Below are 14,140 nucleotides of genomic sequence, written 5' to 3' on the forward strand. Positions count from 1 at the left end.
CTGTTGTTTCCAAGGTAAACCATTCAGTATCCCAGTAATCCCAGTGTATGCCCTAATCACTAATGCCAGAGAAGCTGAAGTTGAACGGTTCTGTGAGGACCTACAAGACCTTCTAGAACTAACACCCCAAAAAGATGTCCTTTTCACCACAGGGGACTGGAATGCAAGAGGAGGAGGTCATTTTCTGTCTGAGCACCTGCCCATCCAGCATGGAGACAGACCAGAACTGTGAAGAGGAATACAGTCGTTATAAACGGCGTCCCAATACTCAGGAAAAAGCAGCAAAAACCTACACAAAATCAGCATCGAGCCAGTCTGTTTCCACCCATGGCTGGATTTACCAACCTGATGTAAGCAGTGGCTCCAAAAATCAGACAGTGTATGAAATTACACTTCTCAGTCATCAGACACAGGCAGCACAGAACAGTGAGTGAGTCCTCCGAGCAGGGAACAAGGCAAGCCCGGCCGAGGTCCCAGCATGTCCAGGCTGCAGCTGAGAGAGGAGACCCAAGCAAAGCCCCGGGATCGCCCAGGGTTGAGTGGGGGAGTCCTGTGTTGAGAGGCCAAGGCAGCTGGAAAGCCTACTGCTGGAGGAGAGACAGCTGCGCCGAGGGGGCCCGGGGCAGCAGGGAGGCCCCAGGCCCTCACTGTGGCTGCTCGGCACAGGGAGGGCGTGGCTGAGCCCACACCTGCTGTGGCAGGAAGACGTCCTAAGGCAGAGACCTCCGGGGGCGGGGGGGGGGGTGTCCTCAGCAGTGGGGCCGAGTGAGGCCGCCCTAAAGACTGCCCTGAACCCACCCAAGAAAGCTTAAGAGCAGGACGCAGAAGGATCAAACTCTTCCCAGGTATATTTATAGCATCCCAACAGAAAGCCGAGAAACAGCTAAAAGAAAATCCAAAACAATCTAACATCTAATAATGTACACCTCAGAATGCCTGCTATCCACTGCTGTACTGAACACGGGTGACAAGGAAGTCAGAGAAGGCAACGGCGCCCACTCCAGCGCTCGTGCCTGGAAAATCGCACAGATGGAGGAGCCTGGGGGGCTGCAGTCCATGGAGTCGCAAAGAGTCGGACACGACTGAGCGACTTCACTTTCACTTTCCACTTTCATGCACTGGAGGCGGAAATGGCAACCCACTCCAGTGTTCTTGCCTGGAGAATCCCAGGGACGGGGAACCTGGTGGGCTGCCGTCTAGGGGGTCGCACAGTCAGACACGACTGAAGCGACTTAGCAGCAAGAAGGAACTACTGCAGAGCAGAGAGGCCTCTGCTCAGTGTCAGGCGGCAGCCTGAGGGGAGGGGAGCCTGGGGGTGAATGGAGACACATACGTGTATGCTGAACCCCTCTGCTGTCCACCTAAACTAGCACAACGCTGTAAATCGGATATACCCCAAAACAAAATAAAAACTTTTAAAAAAAGACCCAGAAATGACAGATGATCAGTAGATTAATGACAGAATTAGTAGAATTATATGCCTCAGGAAGGTACAGGAAAAATGAGCATGATAAGGAAAAACACATTTGATATATAAAAAAAGACCTAAATCAAATTGCCAATTATTAAAGAGAGTCTGAACTGGAAAACACTGGATGTGATTAATAACAGGTTCTATATACTTTAGTAACTATAAATGGAGAGTAACCTTTAAAGACTATATAAAAAATAAAACAACAGAAAGCTCCCAGCAGAGCATGCACGAAGCAGGGCTGCAGTGGCGGCCAGCTCGGGGGCAGTGGCTGTGCCTGTGCTCAACAGGTGAGATGGTAAAAGTGGTAGCTGCTGTTATGTGTATTTCACATACACACGAAGAAATACTCAGCAATAAAACGGAGCTATGTTGCAACCACATGGGTAAATCTCACAATAATGAGTGAAAGAATTCAAACAACGATAACAAATTAACTCAACAAACCAAACATCGTTATATAAAATCCTAGAAAACACAGAGGTGTGGTTAAGCGGGGGAGGCAGAGGGTTGAGGCCGAAGTGAGGATCTACAAAGGGGTGCCAGGTAACTCCCCTGGTAGCTCAGAGGGTAAGGAGTCTGCATGCAACGCAGAGACCCAGATTTGGTCCCTGGGTTGGGAAGATCCCCTGGAGGCAGGCATAGCAACCCATTCCAGTATTTTTTGCCTGGAAAATGCCACGGATGGAGGATCCTGGTGAGCTACAGTCCGTGGACAGGACTGAGCGACCTCACCACTTCTTCACCAGGTAACTGGGGGGTGCTGGATAGGTCCATTATCTTGACTGAGGTGATGGTTTCATGGGTGATTGACATGCTGATGTTAAACCTTGCAAATTACACACTTGCAAAGACCTTGCATGCCAAACTCAGACCCCACAAGCCCCGTGAAGACCACAGATCCCGCACGCTGCAACTGAGGCCTGAGGCAGCTAAATCAGTGTGTGTGAAAGAAAAAAAAAAAAGCTTGCAGTCTGGTATTTCCGAAGCCTCAGCGCACTGCAGCCCCTTTTTGTTTTCGCCCGTGCCAGTGGCATCTGGGATCTCAGCTCCCTAACCAGGCGTCAGCCTCACGCCCCCTGCACTGGGAGCACAGAGTCCTGATTACTGGACTGCCAGGGAAGCCCCCGGGCACTTCTTAGTAAAGGTCTTAATTTTAAAAAATTCAAGTAATACAAAATATATTTTCTGAAACTAGTATTAAATTACAAATCAAGTAACACCAAAGTCTGTGAAATCCCCAAATATTTGGGAATGGATAACAAGGAAAATGAGAAAGTATTTTGAAAGGAATAAAAATGAAAACATGACACGCAGCATTTGTGGGCGGCGCCGAGAGCAGCGCTAAAGGGAAGCGCGCGCCCACGTGTTACATCTGTGTGTGCACGCACGCACGTGCTCAGCTGCGTCCAACTCTGCAACCCCATGGACTGCGGCCCACCAGGCTCCTCTGTCCATGGGATTCTCCGGGCAAGAATACTGGAGCGGGCTGCCATTCCCTTCTCCAGCAGATCTTCCCGACACAGGAACTGAACCCACATCTTCCGCACCTCCTGCAATGAGATTCTTTACCAGGGATATGTGTGTGTGTGAGGCAGAATCTGATGGAGGGATTCCCCTGGTGGCCCAGTGGCTACGACTCCGCCCTGCAACAGCAGGGGTCCCAGGTTCAATCCCTGGTCAAGGCACGGGATCCCACATGCTGCAACTAAAGAGCCCAAGTGCCACAACTAAGGCCAGTGCTGTCAAATGAATGAATATCTAAAACAGAAACACCTGACGGAGCTCAGGGCAGGCCACCCCAAAACATGCTGGAGGCATGCTAATTACTTCTAGTTAACATTCCTTGATGACCAGACGGTAGAAGCAGCAAACTCTGACCCTCCTTTGTCCCCTGAAAGCAGGTGCAAAGCTCCTGTCGGGAGGACGGAGGGTGCCGTGGTCCCTGGAGACAGGAGTTAAGGCTGAGAAAGCTGCAGAAGCAAACTCTGTTACTGCTTCACTATCTTGCGACCTCCAGCAAAAACCCTGCTCTTTCTTCAAATCTTCATCAATAACTGGTTCTTTGTCTGAAGAGATGTATAAAGAGTCTGCTTTTGTCACTCCTCAGACCTTACGGTGACAGGACTTCCACATACATAAAGTGGAATTTGGTTTCCTCATGTTAATCAGTCTTCTGTCAACCTGATCGTTAGACCAATCAGAAGAACCCAGAGAGGAAAATTTTTCCTGCCTTACAAACTCTTCTGGGGCTTCCTAGGTGGTGCTAGTGGTGAAGAACCCGCCTGCCCAATGCAGGAGACACAAGAGACTCAGATTCCATCCCTGGCTTGTAAATATCCCCCGGAGGAGGGCCTGGCAACCCACTCCAGTATTCCTGCCTGGAGAATCTCATGGACAGAGGAGCCTGGTAGGCTACAAGTCTACGGGGTCACACAGAGTCAGACACATCTGAAGCAACTCCGCATGCACGCAAGCTTCTACTTTAATCAACTAGAACAGCAGCAAGTAACCAAGCTGTGCAGACAAAAAAAGCAAGTATAAGAAGCAATATAAGATAAAAAGCCAAAAAAAAAAAAAGGCAATAAAAAGCAAGTATAAGAAAAGAAACTGAACAGAAAAGAGGGGAAAAAAACCCAGAGAAGAGTCAATGAAACCAGCACCTGGTTGGAGCTGAACAATCAAACTGATGAGCCCCTGGCCAAGTTTATCCAGAAAATGATAAGACTGATTAGCCCCAGGAAGGAAAAAGAGGATTTCACTACTGATACAGATTGAGATGGACAAATTCCTTACACACACTACTAAAGCTCATTCAAAAGGAGATAACCTGGGGAATTCTGGCTGTCCAGTGGTTAGGACTCCAGGTTTCCACTGCAGGGGGCACAGGTTCAATCCCTGGTTAGGAAACTAGGATCCTAAAAGCAGTGCAGCAAGGTTGGGAAAAAAAAAAAAAGATAGCCGAGTGAAGAGAAAATGGGCCATCAAAATGGCCATATCATGAGACAGAAAATTTTAAACACAGGTATTATTTTTCCCACCAATCATGATCATACCCCAGGTTTTTAAACTCCGAGCTCTTAAGAGTGAAGGTCTGGAAGGCCAGAAATTCAGCTTCTGGTCTTGTCCTTAGTAAGTGAAAGAAAAGGGGCCAAATCCTAGCTGATTTTCTAGTTCCTTCTGATTCCAATCAAACTGCAATGCTGAGCCAGAAACACAGGACCCTCTGAAGCCAAGCGGGTTCTCCAGAAGGTACTCAACTTTGGGAGGAGCCTCTAGGATGCAGAAAATAGGATTTTACAGACATTTCTGTTGCTGTAATTCCCATTAAATCCATCTTGAGACATAAGACCTTCTAACACAAAGGGAAGGCACCTGCAATGGCTGACGCTTTATCGGCTTCAGTGTAATCTACGTCAGCTTATTTCACAACCACTCACCACCGCCTCCCCATCACCACACGTTTCCGAGTTTTGTTGGTTAAACTAAGTACTGTGAACTTGACATTCCAACTTGAGAAAACCCTGTTACACCAACAAACAATGGCTGAATAGCTCTTCTAAGAGTGTTGACCATTGAATTTTTCTTATTCAAGACAAAGCCTTTGCTAAAAATAACCGCCCTTAATGCACAAACTCCTAATCCTGAAGCATCCTTTTACCCGTCAGGTAACAGAGGATACCTTTCCTTTATACTTGGAATAATTCACCGCTAGAAATAAATGTTTTTGAGCAGCTAGATGTTATGGTGTTCAATAACCAAGAAGAGAAACCTCAAAACCAAGTGTTGCAAAGGGAGAGTGCACAGGTTAGTGTGAGTTATTAATCCAGTTACAAACTGTTCAGAGTTTGAAAGCTACCACAGGGATGAGAAGAGGAGGATGACATCAATCTCAGTTCATCGGGAGCAAGGCAGACGTGAACCGGGCCAGGTAAAGCCCTGTCAGGGATCATTCCAGCCTCTCTCCACAGGTGACTGGTCTAGGACATTCAGTGACAGAGGTGCTGGCTGCCTTCCACTGGTGTGCAAATTATTAATGTCATTAAAAATTCAACAATTAACTAGAAACCTATTACTTGAGAACATAAAAATGAACAAATCAGAGGCAGAAGCCTAACCCTGCTTCAGGAAAACAGGAATTCTCATGTATGTGTAGGTGATGAAAGGCGATCTGAAACTATGTCTCATTCACTTCCGGGGCCCCACATGCACTAGTGAGAAACGCCGCAGGAACAGATTCCTCCCTGCAACTCCACGCGAAAAAGACTGGAAAATACCCAAACATCCAGCGATTCAAAACAGGCTCAAGACACGCAGTCCCCCCTAGAATACGAGGCAACAACTGGTAAACAAGGACGCAGGTCTTTGCACACGAAGGGAGCCGGGCTGTTTGAACACTGAAGAAACCAGACCTGAGCCAAGGGGAATATAAGCACTATTCCTGTTTGCTGGGTTTTGCTTTAAATGAACAAAGCAGGAGAAGGAAATGGCAGCCCACTCCAATATTCCTGCCTGGAAAACCCCGGAGGCGGGTGAGCCTGGTAGACTGCCGTCCGTGGGTCACAGCTTAGCAACTGAACAACGACAACATTGTTGTTAATGGAGCAATTACACAGATGCACTGGGAGTTTAAACAATAAAAGTTGCTTTGAAAGTGGCAAAAAAATAAAATAAAATAAATGAACAAAACACCTCACAACCCTATCTGAGGGAGCCACTTCTTTTCAGCGTACACGGTTTTCTGCCACTCGGTATCTCAAGGCCCGTTTCCGTAGCTGCCCTCGGAGCGCACACACAGACCAGAAAGAGCGCTCGGGCACAGCCCCCTGGCTTTTGCTTCGAGACGCAAGGTCTGGATAGGCGAGGCTGGGAGCCATTTATGCGCCTGCGAAGAGCACGCTCCAGACACCATCCCGCCACCTGAGCCTGTCTCCCGGCCCCGCCGCCCGTCCAGGCCCGGCCCCCGGCCCCGCCGCCCGTCCCCCCGGCCCCGCCGCCCGTCCAGGCCCGGCCTTCCTGCCCCGCCGCCCGTCCCCCGGCCCCGCCGCCCGTCCCCCCGGCCCCTCAGCCGGTCCAGGCCCGTCCCCCCGCCCCGCCGCCCGTCCAGGCCCGTCTCCCAGGCCCCCGGCCCCGCCGCCCGTCCAGGCCCGGCCCCCGAGGCCCCTCCGGCCCCTACCATGGTGGTCACCCCGGAGCCACAAGCCTCTCCAACCTCTTCTCAGTGCGACGCCACGCGCCCAACTGCCGACGCGCTTCCCCCCACTGCGTGTCCTGATTGGCTCGCCGGCCGCCGGCCGCAGGGTGCCCATTGGCTGCGACCGCTCTGGCCAGGACCGCGATGGTGATTGGCCAGTTCTCGCGGGCGAACTCGCTTTTCATTGGTCTTCACTTTGGGCGGGAAGCGGCTCTTGTTCTGCGTCGGCGGGAAGCTGCGCGCTGGCGCCTCCCGGGCCGCCGTGGAGGGCGGAGACGGGCCGGCGGTAGAGACCCCGCTGGTTCATCTGTAAACTGCGGAGCTGCGCGGGGCGCGAGAAGAAGCGGGGCTGGTCCCTGCAGGGGGTGTGCGGGCCTGGCAGACACCAGTTGGCAGCCTGTTGCTGCTGGCACGTGCTGCCGACCACGTGACAGGCTCCTGGAAGGCAGTGCCGCTAAGCTGGTGAGGGCACTTCCGCCTTCATAAGCACGGGTCTCCAAGTATCCCGAGTTTCCCAAGGATCAAAGCAGGGCAGGTGGGTGGGAGGGCGAGGCTAGGCTGGGCAGGGGGACAGGGACGTCGGAAAGTTGCAGTGAAGAAGGGCTGACAGTGGCCAGGCCAGTGGGCCTGGGTACCTACCAGTGGGGGCAGGTATACACTGGCAGCCGAGGTGGGTTAACTTGGCCATTTTTTACTGGGAAGGTGGGACAGGAGACTTCACAGGTGGTGATTGCACTAGGCCAGAGAACTACCCCACCCATAGACCTTGGCCAAAGGACACATGGAGTTTCCCAGGTTCCTGGAAGGGGGACTGGATAGCCTCAGTTCACCACTCTCCCAAAATCCCCAGTTCCTGCTGCTGGTGTGTGGGAGAATCTGTGTTTACCCGACAGAAGAGAAGAGCCCCTTCTCGGCTCTTTTAAGCACAACCGGAATGAGCTGAAATCTTTGAGAAGGCAGGTCCAAAAGGGAGTTAAGTTAAGCGAATATAAGTAAATAGAAATTATATATAATAATCTATAGGCATAAATTATAAGCCAGGTGTTGACTGCAGCCATGAAATTAAAAGACGCTTACTCCTTGGAAGGAAAGTGATGACCAACCTAGACAGCATATTCAAAAGCAGAGACATTACTTTGCCAACAAAGGTCCGTTTAGTCAAGGCTATGGTTTTTCCTGTGGTCATGTATGGATGTGAGAGTTGGACTGTGAAGAAGGCTGAGCGCCGAAGAATTGATGCTTTTGAACTGTGGTGTTGGAGAAGACTCTTGAGAGTCCCTTGGACTGCAAGGAGATCCAACCAGTTCATCCTAAGGAAATCAGTCCTGAATATTTACTGGAAGGGTTGATGCTGAAGCTGAAACTCCAGTACTTTGGCCACCTCATGGGAAGAGTTGACTCATTGGAAAAGACTCATGCTGGGAGGGATAGGGGGCAGGAGGAGAAGGGGACGACCGAGGATGAGATGGCTGGATGGCACCACTGACTTGAGGGACGTGAGTCTGAGTGAACTCCGGGAGTTGGTGATGGACAGGGAGGCCTGGCGTGCTGCGATTCATGGGGTTGCAAAGAGTCGGACACGACTGAGCGACTGCACTGACTGAAGCCAGGTGTTGCAGTGGCAAAAAATCACCTGCCGATGCAGGAGACACATGAGACGGTTTGACCCCTGGGTGGGGAAGTTCCTCTGGAGGAGATGACAACCCATCCCAGTATTCTTGCCTGGGAAATCCCATGGACAGAGGAGCCCCGTGGTCTACAATCCAAAGGGTAGCAAAGAGTCAGATGTGACTGAGCGATTGAGCACACAGAAAGTAAACAAGGTTAAAAGCAGAGATGAGGGACTTCCTTGATGGTCCAGTGGTTACGAATCCACCTTCCAATGCAGGGGATCCGAGTTAGATCCCTGGTCAGGGAATTAAGATCCCACAGGCTGCAGGGCCACTACTGAGCCCTCTCGCCACAACTGAAGAGCCAGTGTGCTACAAGGAAGACCTGGTGGCCGAAATTTTTTAAAAGTAGGTGAAAAATGCAGATTTCTTACCCCGCCTACCACTGCTGGGCCAATAGAGGCTGGGGTAATGTTCACAGTGGCAGACAAATGATCTGGGTTTGAGCCACACCCATCACCACCATGGATTCAGTGTGACTAATTTCCGCCCCATTTCTCCCTTGCTTTGAAAGATTTCAGAGACTGTGGTGTGGGGGTTTGAAGGGTGGGGCAGCTAGCCAGAGAAAGCCAGAAGCCCTCCTCTTCTTCAGGGAGATCCAACGGGATTGGTGCAAGGACCTTGGGCCACCTGTGGGCAGAGGGGCTGACGGGAAATGAGGGAGAGTGATCAGCCCTAGTAAGGGCGGGGACAGGTGCCAGTGCCAATGGCAGGGGACAGAAACAAGGAAGGGGGACTTCCCTGATGGAAAACTAAGATTGTGCAAGCCTTGAGGCTCAGCCCCACAGGGAAAACAAAAAGGAAGAAGGAAGAGCCGGGAAGCCAGTTCATGGGGAGGAGTCATGAGGGTCAGTTTGGAGCAAGAACACGGTACAACACGTTGATGGGCTTTGAATGGTGGACTCTGGGCTAAATGTGGCCCAGGGGAGAATAGCAGACTCAGGGTGGCCAGCATTAGAAAAGAGAGGACAGAAGCTGCAGCAGACAGACAAGAGTGGAGAAAAAGACAGCAATGACATGGGAAAATGTGAGATTTCTTTGGCCCCAACTCCTTTGTCCCACTGTTTACCAGGGGAACGTCTCTGTTGAACAGCCAGAGGCTTCATCTGGTTCTCTGGCCACTCAGCCCTTCCTGTCCCTGGAGTTCTTTCTTACAAACAACTGATGCTTTATCTTCTGTTTTTATAACAACTTTATTCATATACCATAATATATTCAGAGTCCACCATTTGAAATGCCGGGCTGGATAAATCACAAGCTGAAATTGAGACTGCAAGAGAAATATCAACAACCTCAGATATGCAGATAACACCACTCTAATGGTAGAAAGCAAAGAGGAACTGAAGAGCCTCTTGATGAGAGTGAAGGAGGAGAGTGAAAAAGCTGGCTTAAAACTGACTGTAGCCATGAAATTAAAAGATGCTTGCCCCTTGGAAGAAGAGCTATGACAAACCTAGACAGTATATTAAAATGCAGACTCATCACTTTGTTGACAAAAGTCCATTTAGTCAAAACTATGGTTTTTCCAGTAGTTATGTACAGATTCGAGAATTGGACCATAAAGAAGGTGGAGCACTGAAGAACTGAAGACTCTTGAGAGTCCCTTGGACTGCAAGGAGATCAAACCAGTCAGTCCTAAAGGAAATCAACCCGGAATAATCACTGGAAGGACTGATGCCAATAGCTGAAGCGCCAATATTTTGGCCACCTGATGTGAAGAGCCAACTCACTGGAAAAGACCTTATGCTGGGAAAGAGTGAAGGCAGGAGAAGGGAGCAACAGAGGATGAGATGGTTGGATGGCATCACCAACTCAATGGAGATGAGTTTGAGCAAACTCCAGGAGTCGGTGAAGGACGGGGAAGCCTGTCGTGCTGCCGTCACGGGGTTGCAAAGAGTCGGACACGACTTAGTGAGTGAACAAATAACACTCCCCAGCTTAAAATGTGCAGTTCCATTTTTTTTATATCCACGGAACTGTGCAGCTATCGCCACTATCTAATTTCAGAACATTTTAATCACCCCAAAAAGAAACGCTGTACCTGGGAAACAGTCACTTCCCACCCCCTACCCACAAGCCCCCATGGAAACCATTGATCTACTCTCCCTCTCTGTGGATTTGCCTGGTCATATAAATAAAATGATACAATGTGTCGTCTTTCGTAACTGGTTTTTTTCACTTAGCATAATGCTTTCAAGATTTATCTATGTGGTATCACCACGTCTTTTTTTTCGGCCACACCTCACAGCACACGCGATTCTGGTTTCCCAGCCAGGGACTGAAGATTGAGCCCACACCCCCAGCCCTGGGAGCATGGAGTCTTAGCCACTGGACCACTGCGGAAGTCCCACCAATTACTTAATCCTTATGGAAAAGTCATACTCCATTGTAGGGATATTTCATATTTTGTTGATCCGCCGTCAGTTGGATGTTTGTGCTGCTTCTGCTTGGGGCACCTCTGAGTAACGCTGCTGCGAACCCTTACCTGCAAGTCTTTGCATGGATGCCTGTTTCTGTTTCTTGGGTATACACGTAGCAGCAGGATGTCTCAGTGACAGTGAAAGTCGCGCCATCGTGTCCCACGCTTTGCGACCCCATGGACTATACAGTCCATAGAATTCTCTAGGCCAGGATACTGCAGTGGGTGGCCTTTCGCTTCTTCAGGGGAGCTTCCCAACCCAGGGATCAACCGCAGGTCTCCTGCATTGCTGACGCATTCTTTACCAGCTGAGCCGCCAGGGAAGCCCGAGAATACCGGAGTGGGTAGCCTGTCCCTTCTCCAGCAGATCTTCCCGACCCAGGGATCAAACGGGGGTTGCATACATTGCAGGCGGATTCTTTACCAACTGAGCTATGTCTGGATCATACAATTGAAGGAGGAAACAGAACAGGCTCCATCTTGAAAGCAGGACTCCATCTTGGGCCGGACTGTGGACTTTGAATTATATGCCCAGAATCTATGGAAATGACATACCAACTGGAAAACCAGACCCACCCCGCCCCCCCTCCCCCAACGAATAGCCCCAGGGCTCGTACCTAGACTCTCCACCTAACAGAATGCCCTAATCATCTGTGTCGCTGAATAGAATCATACATTCTATTCTGTTTATTGGGGTATGACCACAGGCCTATTGATAATTGTCCACTGTTAACTACCTAGGCTTAAGGCATTTGAATCATGGGTTAAGTTTGATTGTAACTTTTCCTTTGTTCAGACTAGTTTCAGGGAATTTGGGGAAGTGGGTTTGGGCACGTACACTTAGGGTATATAAGGTTTTCACAAAAACTGGTCGGGGTCCTTGGAGACTCTGCCCTGGGCCCACCGGTGTAATAGACTGCGCTCCACTCTCTGCATTGTCTGTCTGAGTGAGTCTGTTTCCCGGAACACGTGGCTATATCACAATAACTTCATGTTTGGCATTTTAAGGAATTGCCCAGCGGTTTTCCAAAGCATCTGCACCAGCTTACCTTTCCCACCAGCAGTGCACGCGGGTCCCAGCCACCGTGCATCATCTTCAACTCTGTCTCCTGACTTTCCATGGCAGCCCTCCGAGGGGCACTGCGCCCTGCGGTTTGCCTTTCCCTGATGACGAATGATGTTAAGAGTATTTCCACGTGCTTGTGGGACATCTGTATATCTTCTTTGAAGAAATGTTTTTGGACTTTCCTGGTGGTCCAGTGGTTAAGACTCGGTGCTCCCGCTGCAGGGGGTGCAGGTTGGACCCCTGATCAGGAAACTAGATCTCACAGGCTGCAACTAGGAGTTCACATGCCCCCAAGTAACAATTCTGCAGGCCGCAGTGTGAATCCCTCGGGTCACAGCAAAGACCCAGCGCAGCCAAATAAATTTGAAATAAAAGAGAAGGAAATGTCTATTCAGATTCTTTACATGTTTTTTAATTGAGTTGTTGAGTTGTGAAAGTTCTTTACATATTCTGGATACAATCACCTTATCAGATATAGGATTTGCAAAACTCTTTCCCATTTTGTGGATTTCTATCTTTTCACTTTTTGGGGGGGCCGTGCCGCCCACTTACAGGGTCTTAGTTCTCTAGCCAGGGAGTGAGCCCCCACCACACAGTGAAAGCACCAGGTCCTAATGACCGGGCTGCCAAAGAATTCCCTCTCCACTTTCTTGATAGTGTTTGTTTATTTATTTATCTTTTACTCTATTTAAATTTTTTTCTTTCTTTTTGATGATATCCTGTGAACACAAAAGTTTTTAACTCGGATGAGTTTCCACTCGTCTGCGTTTTCCTTAGACCGCTTGAACTTTTGGTGTCACACTGGGGAAAGTGCTCTCTGGAGACTCCACTGGCCCCTTGTTACTGTTCAGCCACCAAGCTGTGTCTGACCCCGGGCCTGCAGCACGCCAGGCCTCCCTGCCCCTCACCAGGTCCTGGAGTTTGCCCAAGTTCATGTCCATTGAGTCGGTGATGCCATCCAACCAGCTCATTCCCTGTCACCCTCTTCTTCTGCCTTCAATCTTTACCAGCATCAGTCGGCTGGGAATCAGTCGGTGGTTCACATCAGGTGGCCCCTTGGTGGGTGTCTAACCAAAAGATATGACCGAGTCAAAGAGCTAGGGAAGGAAGGCCCTGTTACTTGCAGCAAGTGGGGACAGTTCCAAGGCTATCTCCCAGAGCGGTGTCTGTCCCACCAGCAAAATCGAGGCAGATGTAAGTGAAGGGTACAGGAGTATTCACAAAGGGGCTTGAGCAGGAATTCAGCACAGAATGCTGGCAAAGGTGGAGAAATTCCAGACCCTGGTTGATTGGATCATGAGGGTCAACAGTGTGAACACTATCATTCCTCAGGTTCCAGTTAATCCGGTTATGTTAAGAAACTATACTGGGTTCTCTTCTTCAAGGTCTTCCTATACCTCCTTCAGGGACCAATCTGTACAAAATCACCACCTAATCCACATTCATGAAGAGTTACTCATCTGTTTTCCTGTAAAAGCTTGTTGAGCGTTTAGAACCCTGTCGTCTCATGCCTCCGTTTTGTAGGGTCATGCAGCCTGCAGGGGTCTTGGACAGGTATCAGCCCACCCCAAAAGGGCATGCCCCAGATAACAGACTCACAGCCGAGTCATCTGAATTTCTGATAAGACCTCCTCCTGATAAGCATTCTCTCCCACCTCCCAGGAACAGACCCCCCCACCCCATGCAATCCTCAGTTAAGCTTGCCAAAGCCCCACTCTTTCTGCTTTGGACCGGTCAATCCAGACCCATCCTGGAAAGCCCAAAGCCCTCCACCCACGTGCTAACTTACCTCAGTCGTGTACGACTCCGCGACCCCATGGACTGTAGCCCGCCAGGCTCCTCTGTCCATGGGATTCTCCAGGCAAGAGTACACGAATGGATTGCCATGCCCTCTTCCAGGGCATCTTTCCGACCTAGGGATCAAACCCGTCTCGTGCCTCCTGCATGACAAGCAGGTTCTTTCTTTCTTTCTCTCTCTCTTTCTTAACCGCTGGCACCACCCTCCACCTGCAGACCCCAGTAAAAGCATCCCGCAGGCCCTGCCATGCTCTCTCGCAGGCCCTGCCATGCTCTCTGCCCACACGGTGCCTTGGCTGCTGGTGCGGCCTGGCAGTGTGCTGAGTACCTCCTCCAGGACCCGTGAGGATCAGATTTCTCTCTCCACTCCGTCATGGGCTCTTGCTGATCACAGATTCGTCATCCAGCACCTTCAGCGCTCCACTTCAGAAAAATTTTAACAAAGCGTGGTTCGCATTTCAGCTCTTACATTTAGGTCTTGGGTCCATTTTGAGTTAAGTTTTGTATCCTGTGTGAGATACAG

The 14,140-nt window shown here is 50.1% G+C and overlaps 1 long non-coding RNA gene across 1 annotated transcript; it reads right to left on the reverse strand.

Moving 5' to 3' along the window:
- Nucleotides 1-12,227: 12,227 nt before the first annotated feature.
- Nucleotides 12,228-13,670, reverse strand: LOC120871339. The gene is made up of 2 exons (XR_005723005.1): nt 13,610-13,670; nt 12,228-13,288 (listed from the first exon to the last, which is right to left on the reverse strand). It is a non-coding gene; the product is annotated as an uncharacterized LOC120871339 (long non-coding RNA).
- Nucleotides 13,671-14,140: the final 470 nt, after the last annotated feature.

The sequence above is a fragment of the Oryx dammah genome, unplaced genomic scaffold (assembly GCF_014754425.2).
Source record: "Oryx dammah isolate SB20612 unplaced genomic scaffold, SCBI_Odam_1.1 HiC_scaffold_12, whole genome shotgun sequence".
Lineage (NCBI taxonomy): Eukaryota > Metazoa > Chordata > Mammalia > Artiodactyla > Bovidae > Oryx > Oryx dammah.